Source organism: Micromys minutus (assembly GCF_963924665.1).
Source record: "Micromys minutus genome assembly, chromosome: 10".
Classification (NCBI taxonomy): domain Eukaryota; kingdom Metazoa; phylum Chordata; class Mammalia; order Rodentia; family Muridae; genus Micromys; species Micromys minutus.
The window spans coordinates 60,302,925-60,311,593 of record NC_137979.1 but is presented as its reverse complement, the minus strand read 5'-3'; positions in this window follow the sequence as shown (position 1 = coordinate 60,311,593).

The following is an 8,669-nucleotide window of genomic DNA, read 5'->3' as shown; positions in this document are numbered from 1 at the left end:
GCGGTGTAGCTCTGGCTGCCGGGAACCAGTGCGCTATTCTGGGAGTGTGATGGAGCTGGGTAGCCGGTGAAACTTCAGCTCCCTTGTTTTCTAGGCGGATCTCCTCCCTGCTGATGAGAAGGCAGAGTTCAGGCATTATACAAGCTCAGAACCACTGATGGCAGGGCTGACGGTCCTAAAAGCAATTGTGGTCTTGCTAAAACGGGACCTGGCAGGAGCGGGCAGCTTGTGTGCCGCAGTCAGCCTTCCTTATGGCTGTAGTTCACAGGGCCCATGGTCCTTCCCTCCCCCCCAACCCCCAGTTCCCCGGTTTTACACTTAGCTCTCATATCGCCCTATTTTTTTTTTAAACAAAATTAACCCATTCATGGGCCTTCTGAGGCAGTCCCTACAGATTAAATCTAGTGACCAATTTCCTCCAAACTCCTTGCTGTTTAAATCTTTCTTTCTTTCTTTCTTTCTTTCTTTCTTTCTTTCTTTCTTTCTTTCTTTCTTTCTTTCTTTCTTTCTTGAGGGGGTATGGGGAGTTAGTACATGAACACAGCTTCAAAACTGATTGCGTCATTTGCGCTTTGAAACAAACCATCTGGGACACTTTCGGACGACCGAGTCCCTGGGATCCTGCTTGATATCTGTAACCCCAAAAGGTACACACTGGCCTTAAAAAAATGGTACGGTCGAGGCTGGGCATGGCGGTACATGTCATTAATCCCCAGCCCTCAAAGGTAAAGACAGGCAGATCTCTGTGAGTTCAAGGCCAGCAGGGTCCTCATAGGAGTTCCAGACCAGCCAGGACTATTCAATGAGACCCAGTCTCAAACAAACAAAAATAAATAAATAAATAAAGTCAGGGCTGGAGAGATGGCTCAGTGGTTAAGAACACTGGCTGTTCTTACAAAGGACCAAGGTTCGGTTCTTAGCACCCACGGATGCTCACAGCCCTCAGTTGCCTTGAGTTGAGAGGATCTTCCAATGATCTCATCTGGCTCCCGTGAGCATCAGGTATGCACATGATGTGCACACACGCAGGCAGGCAAACACTCATACAAAGTAAAACATAAATAAATATTTGTTTGTTTGTTTGAAGTAAACTCAAGAACAGGTAGTAAGATCTGGAAGCAAAGGAAAGAAAGACAGGCAAAAAAAAAAAAAAAAAAAAAAAAAAAAAAAAAAAAAAAAACACAGGAAGCAAGATGGTGTCTCCATCTTGAATAGAAAGGGGAATGGAGCAGGGGTTCCCAACTGGGAGAAGTCAGTCAAGCAGCGAGATCTGTTCCAAAGCCGCACTTGGAGGGACCCAGCTCCTTCCTATTATGAAGCAGCTTTCCCATGGCATTGCAGATGAGGAGAAGACTTGGGGGGTCTCAGAACTCCCAAAGGCAGTGGTTCCCCAGGTCGGTGGCTCTCACACCTCCACAGTGCTCCCCAGAGGCAGGGGCTGTCACCCATTTTACAGATGAGCAAGTTGTGTGGTCTTTGGGTTTCTCTGCCAGCTCTGTGAGCTTTTCTTCCATCAGAGTGCACCCCGGGTGAGCTCTCAACCAAGCCCAGGCACCAATCCCACTTTTGTCTGTTCCTTCCCAGATGGAGGTCTTTTCTTTCATCTTTCTGTTGATTAAAGATGAGGAAGTTGGGTCCCTGAGATGGCTCAGTAGGTACAGAAAAGTGTTTGGCTGCCTGCCAAGGCCCAGGGCCTAGATCAACTCCTAAAAGTTGTCCTCTGAGCTCCACCTAGCACAAGCATGCATGCAATTGATACGTCAACATCATTTTAAAACTTTTCTTAAGAACAGAAAGTTGGTGTGCTTGGGCTCCTGCTTCTCACCTTTCCCTGGGTTCTCTCCAATGCCATCTGACATAATCCCAGTTGAAAACATCGGCAGTGGTTTGTATAAGCTGGGCCCAGAGAGTAGCAATATTAGGAGGCATGGCCTTGTTGAAGAAAGCGTGTCTTAGTGGGCGTGGGCAATGAGACCCACATAGGAGCTAGTCTTCTCCTAGCAGCCTTCAGATGAAGATGGAGAACTCTCAGCTCTGCCTGCACCATGCCTACCTGGATGCTGCCATGCTCCTACCTTGATGGTAGTGGACTGAACCTCTGAACCTGTAAGCCAGCCCCAATTAAATGTTGCCTTGGTCACAGTGTCTGTTCACAGTAATAAAACCCTAATTAAGACAACATCCTTCCTTGGCTGACTGTGGTGGCACATGACTTTAGTCCCAGCACTCCAAAGGCACAGGCAGGTAGATCTCTGTGTGTACAAGGGTTCAAGACTAGCCTTGTCTACAAAGTTAATTCCAAGACAGCCAGGACAATATAATGAGTCCTTGTCTCAAAACAACAAAGAGACATTGTTCCTTGGAATATAAGGCACACCTCTGTCACCTAGGAGCTGATTAAGACTATAGACTTTGGGGAATGGAGAGATGGCTCACAAACTGCTCTTGCAAAGGACACAGATTGGTTCCCAGTTCTCACCTTGAACAGCTACAACTGTCTAACTCGCCAGGGGATCCAACACATCTAACCTTGATAGGCACTCGTGTGTACATAGCACACACAGACACAAACATCATTAAGAATAATTTTTAAAATATATCTTAAACTGACCAGTGGTGGCACATGCCTTTAATCCTAGCTCTTAGGAGGCAGAGGCAGGAACATCTGAGCTTGAGGCTAGCCTGGTCTACAGAGCTAGGGCAGTCAGGGCTACACAGAGAGACTCTGTCTTCACACACACATCCACACACAATATTATATTTTTTCTTTCACACATATACATGCATATTATATATGTGTATGTGTGTCTGTTTGTATATATATGTGTGTGTGTGACTGTAGATGTCTGGGGTTTGGTTGTTTTTTGTTTTTTTGTTGTTGTTGTGGGTTTGTTTTTTGTTGTTTGTTTGTTTTTGTTTTGTTTTGTTTTGTTTTGAGTCAGGATTTATCAGTATAACCCTGGCTGTCCTGGGACTTTCTCTGTAGACCAGGCTATCCTCAAACTCAGAGATCCTCCTGCCTCTGTCTCCCAAGATCTAGGATTAAAGGTGCGTGCGGCCACCACTCCACTTATGTTTTTCTTAATATGTGTTTACTTTTCTGTCAGTGTAGAGGTCATACACTTACAAGAGTTGTTCTTTCTGCCATGTGGTTTCTGGGGATCCAACTTAACATTTCAGACATGGTAGCAAGCACCAATTCACTGGACTATCTCTCCAACCCAAGACTGTAGATTTCTGAACCCACCTTAACCCATCCAATCAGAACCTCTCATTTCTTGAGGGCACATGTAACTGAGATCTCTTAAGGTTTCAGCCCCTTAGATACAAGTCCATTTTGGATACTAATGCTGTGTGTGTGTGGGGGGGGGGGGCTAATGAGTGTGGCTCCTTTAGTTGTGTGAATAGTTTGTTCCACCTTGGTGGAACTGTTAGGGAAGGACTTGGAAGTGTGACCTCGCTAGAGGAGGTGTGACACTGGGGGAAGGCTTTGACATTTCAAGAGTCTCTTTCTCTCCTTTGAGAATTCAATGTAAGCTCTCAGTTGTTTCTCCTTCCATGTCTGTTCTTCTATCATAGAATCCTGTAGATTGTCCTGAAGCTGTTTGTATTTTAATGTTAATCCCACTTCCCCAAGAAAGGCTGCCTAGTCACATGACTCCAACTGAACCCTCCCATTTTAATTAGTAAAATAAAAGAAAACCAGTGAATGGGCGGGGCGAAGTGGGCAGAGAGGGCAGAGAGGTCTGAGGAGGTCAGAGGATGGAGGAAGGTCGTGGAACGTGGAGGTTCCCAAGGACCAGCTGGACCCAGGTGGAATTTATTGGCATTAAATAGCTATGAACATTAAGGATTTTACAGGTCTAGCATCTTATATGAAGGGCAGTTTGTATCTTTGTCTATTTGATGTAATCTTGTTGTGTAGAGGGTTTGTGGATTGAGGGTTGAACACATAAACCTGTATGAAAAGCTATCAGGCTGTAGAGTTGTGTTTGTGTGGGATTTGGGGGTACAGAAACACCCCAGAACAGAGGCAGAGAACGGGCAGTAGTAAACTGCCAAGGGAAGGGAGTTGCATGGACAAGTTGGGCTGTGGTGGCAGCTCAGACTGGGCTCCAGAGGTAAGTGGAGCTCCGTATCAGGGTAGGGCCTGAGGAGTGAGAGCTCAGGGCCGGTAAAGAGATAAACTGTTTTTTATTCTTTAATATTTACTGCAACAGAATCCAACCCTCCCTCAGCTCCAAATTAAACTCTTTCCTGGTTGCTTCCATGGTGGGGTGGTATTTTATCACAGTATGAAAAAAGAAACTAAGACACAGTGGTTCCAGAGAGCGCTGACAAGATGAACAAAGCCACGGGCTGTGATGGAACTGTGTGTGGAGGAAAGAGAACTCATTCAACAGGAGTCGTCTTGGAAAAGGTTTTGATGGGGAAAAGAAATCCCCAGAGGAAATAAGAGACTCACCTGCAGCCTGACTTTTGGCTCCTTTGTGGGTTCTTTTTCCTTCTACCTTTCTCCACCCCTCTTCCTCTACCCTTTCAACTAGGTGGGGGGGCAGAATAAGTGTAGAAGGGGAGGGGATGACGATATCGTTAGAATACTTCCTGCTGATTAGGAGCATTGCGTTCCTTGGGGTGGGGCGAGTTTGATCTTACCCATCAGAAAATCTAATTTCTTCACTTCGTCTCTACACACAACTGCTTGACAAACTACAACCAACAGCACCCGGCCGCCAGCCGGCCAACCAGCCCCTTTCCTCGGTCCCTTCTCTCAGGGTTCTAGTATTTCTGTACCCTCTGAAGAGTTTCCAGAATTCCAAGCATCACTCGCAGAAGCCATCTACAACTGGCAAAACCACGCCCCTGCTAGAGCACCAGGCAAATCATAGTCAGCTGCTGCCATCAGTCTGGCGCAGCCCCACATCCCCACACCTGGGATTCAAATGAAAACACATTCTTAAAATGTTTCTGTGTCTTTAAAGAAACCAAAATTGGCTGGGAAGAGTTCAGAATCGAGAAGCCTTGGCGGTTTGCAATAGGAAGGCCCGAGAAGGGAGCTGAGATCAAGCTGTGCCCTGCTCGCTAGGTGACTTCATATTGTGCTTTGCCCTAGGCCAGTTCATCTTCCAGAGCATCATGTGGGTAGATGTAGAAGCCGGGTTGATGTCACATATTTGAGCACAGATGCCACCATCTGTGAGACACAGACTGAAAAAGGTTCTCTCCACCGACTTGTCAGAGGAGATTGGGAACACATGGGCACAGGGACTTATTCAGAGTTTGTTTAGATGTCCTAGCAGAAGGATGCAGCTGCTTGTGTAAGCGTGACCCCAAGCTGGTCCTCCTCTGTTGAGGGAGGTCATCTTCTTTAGGCATGAAGCTCTTGGGGGAACACAGGTGAAATGTTGAGGAAGCAGGCTGACATGCCCCTTGACAGCCAATCTATAGGGCCCCCGTGTTGAACCAAGCTGCTCTTACATACAGCTTGGGCATAGTTGTGCAAGACTTTAATCCCAGCTCTTGGGAGGCTGAGGAAGGCAGATCTCTGTAAGTTCAAGGCCAGCCTGGTCTACACAAAGAGTTCTTGGACAGCCAGGAATACATAGTGAAACCATGTCCCAAATTTTTCATTAATTATTTTTTTAAAGGATTTATTATATATATATATATATATATATATATATATATATATATATATATATATATGCACACTGTATCTGTCTTCAGACACACCAGAAGAGGGCATCGAATTCCATTACAGTTGGGTGTGAGCCACCATGTGGTTGCTGAGATTTGAACTCAGGACCTCTGGAAGAGCAGTCAGTGCTCTTAACCACTGAGCCATCTCTCCAGCCCCTCATTAATTATTTTTTAAACAATTAAGGGCCAGGAAAATGGCTTAGTGGTTAAGAGCACATATCACTCTTCCAGAGGACCTGAGTTCTGTTTCCAGCACCCATGTTGGGTGGCTCACAACCATCTGTAACTCCAGCTCCAGGGGATCTAAAGCCTTCCTCCTAAGGTCTCCACTGGCATCCCCTCTCTCTTTCTCTCTCTCTCACACACACAAAGAAATAAATATCTTTTAAATGGGAGGATTGGAGAGATGTCTCTGAGGTTAAGAGCACTGGCTGCTCTTCCAGAGGACCTAGGTTCAGTTCTCAGCCTCCACATGATGGTTCACAACCTTCTGAGACTCCAGCTCTGATGTTTTCTTCTGGCCTCTGTGGGCAGCCACACACTTGGCATTCAGTCACACACACACACACACACACACACAGAGAGAGAGAGAGAGAGAGAGAGAGAGAGAGAGAGAGAGAGAGAGAGAGAGCCCACATAAGTAAATAAATAAAACAAAAATGGAATTAAAAAAAAATCAGAATAGCCAGGCTAAGAACTTACCAAACACTCCCGACCCAGGAAGGACACAGCACTCTCGATGGGCGCCCTAAGGAGGAAGACATCAGAAGCTTCAAGTCTAATGGCTCCCACCGGCAGGTCCCCTGAACATGGGATATTCATGAAGGAATCAACAGGTAGAGACACACCTGTCCCTGGGCTTTAGTTCGGTTCAGTCCCTACCACACATGTGACCTAATCAAGCCGCTGTCCATCTGCCTGTCTATCCATCTACCGGAACAGAGTTCTGCACTTTGCCTCTGTGGCTCAGATCAACCTCCAGGGCTGCCTTAACCCATGACCTAGAATCTCCGCTGAGTTTCTTATCTCCCATCTACACAGGCGCCTCTATACGTAGCAGCTCTCTGCCTCTCACTGCAGCTGCCTTTCCATACTCACACGCACACCTGTGCACGCATGCACTTTATATATATAATTTACACACACACATATATGAATATCATTACTGTGCAGATGTAATCTGTGATCTGAGAATTAATATAAATATTAATAATTAAGACTGGAATAAAAGAACTATTGTTTGCCAACGACCAGCTATCTAGGCAAACTGGGGCTCCTTAACAAATAGAAGCCAGGGGCTGGTGAGATGGCTCAGTGGTTAAGAGCACTGACTGCTCTTCCAGAGGTCCTGAGTTCAATTCCCAGCAACCACATGGTGGCTCACAACCATCTGTAATGAAATCTAATACCCTGGTGTGTCAGAAGATAGCTACAAGTGTACTTACATGTAATAAATAAATCTTAAAAAAAAAAAAAACAAATAGAAGCCAATGGAAGTGACATAGTTTCATATTTAGTAAATTCTGGCACTGAGGAGAGACACGAATCCACCTATCATTTTATTTTTCCTTCTGACATCTGACATCACATCACGTACTCACGAGCAGGGCAGGAAGCAGGAGTGGGGGGTTGGGAACCAGTGCAAATCTTCACAAAAGCCTTTTTCTAGTTATCAAAAGCTGTTGTCAGGATTGGGACGTGGACCACTGGGTTAGGCCATTGCTTTGAAAGCCTCACAACCTAAATTTGTTCCCCAGAGCTGATGTAAACCGTGGGTTGCAACCCCTTTCTTGGGTGGGATCTAAGAACCTTTCACAGGGTCCCAGAAGACCATCGGAAAACATATTTTCATTACGATTCATAACAGTAGCAAAATTACAGCTGGGGAGAAGCAATGAAAACAACTTTATGGTCGGGGGGCCGCCGCAACACGTGGACGGCGTCGTAGCATCAGGAAGGTTGAGAACCACTGGTTTCGATCCCTAATGACAATTCAGGGACAGCCATACCCAGTAACCTTTCTTCGCGTTTTCCCAGCCATACCTGGCTGGGAGGAGTCACCGGAAAAGCTTGAAGCACACCCAGAGGCTCTTTGCATTCAGTTTTTATTAGGGATCCTGGAGGCAAACACTACTCGCCCATTGAGCTTTCCTGCCTCTGCCCCTTTCCCTACCACCTTGGCCTCAGTCAGTCACTCAGCCATTTACTGTTTCCGGCTCTTAGGTGGCAGGCGGGAGCCTCAGATGTACAAGAGAACCAAGTGTGGTCAGTTCTTCCACGCAGGCCTGAGGCTCCCGGCCCGAGGCTTGTTGAAGGTCACTTTTATGCTTACCCTAGAGCAGCCAGCGCAGAGCGGTTGAGCAGGAGAGATTTACTCCCAACAACCCTTTCGACCTAATACCAGATTGCATTTCAAAACAGTTGTCTTGCTCACTGGGCCATTTCCTAACCGGGCCTGCAAACAGCGGCTCAGCAACTTCCCTGTCCCTGTACCTGCTTTGGTGATGAAATTCGATCCAGGAGAGCCCCTCTTGGCCTTGGGAGAGCATGCGCAGTCCGCTCTCGGCCTGCTCCGCACTCTCAGGGCTCTATGTCCAGCAGCACATGGGATCTCATGTAGCCCAGGCTGGCCTTGAACTTGACATGCAGCCAAAAAACGTATTGAACTTCTGTCCACCACTCCCTGCCTTTTTGTTTGTTTCTTCCTTCCTTTCTTCCTTCCTTCCTACTTTCCTTTCTTTAAGATTTACTTATCTTGATTATATGTGTGTGTTTACCTGTGTGTAGACGTATACCGTACGTGCTCTACTTCTCTCTCTGCCCCTACTCCCTCTTAATTCCCCTCCCCATGCCCTGAATAAACTCTATTCTGTACTATACCATTGTGTGGCTGGTCCCTCAGGGGGAAGGAATTCCCAACAGGGGTCCCCCAGAGGCATCCCGCTTACCCCCATGCCTCACCACACCTC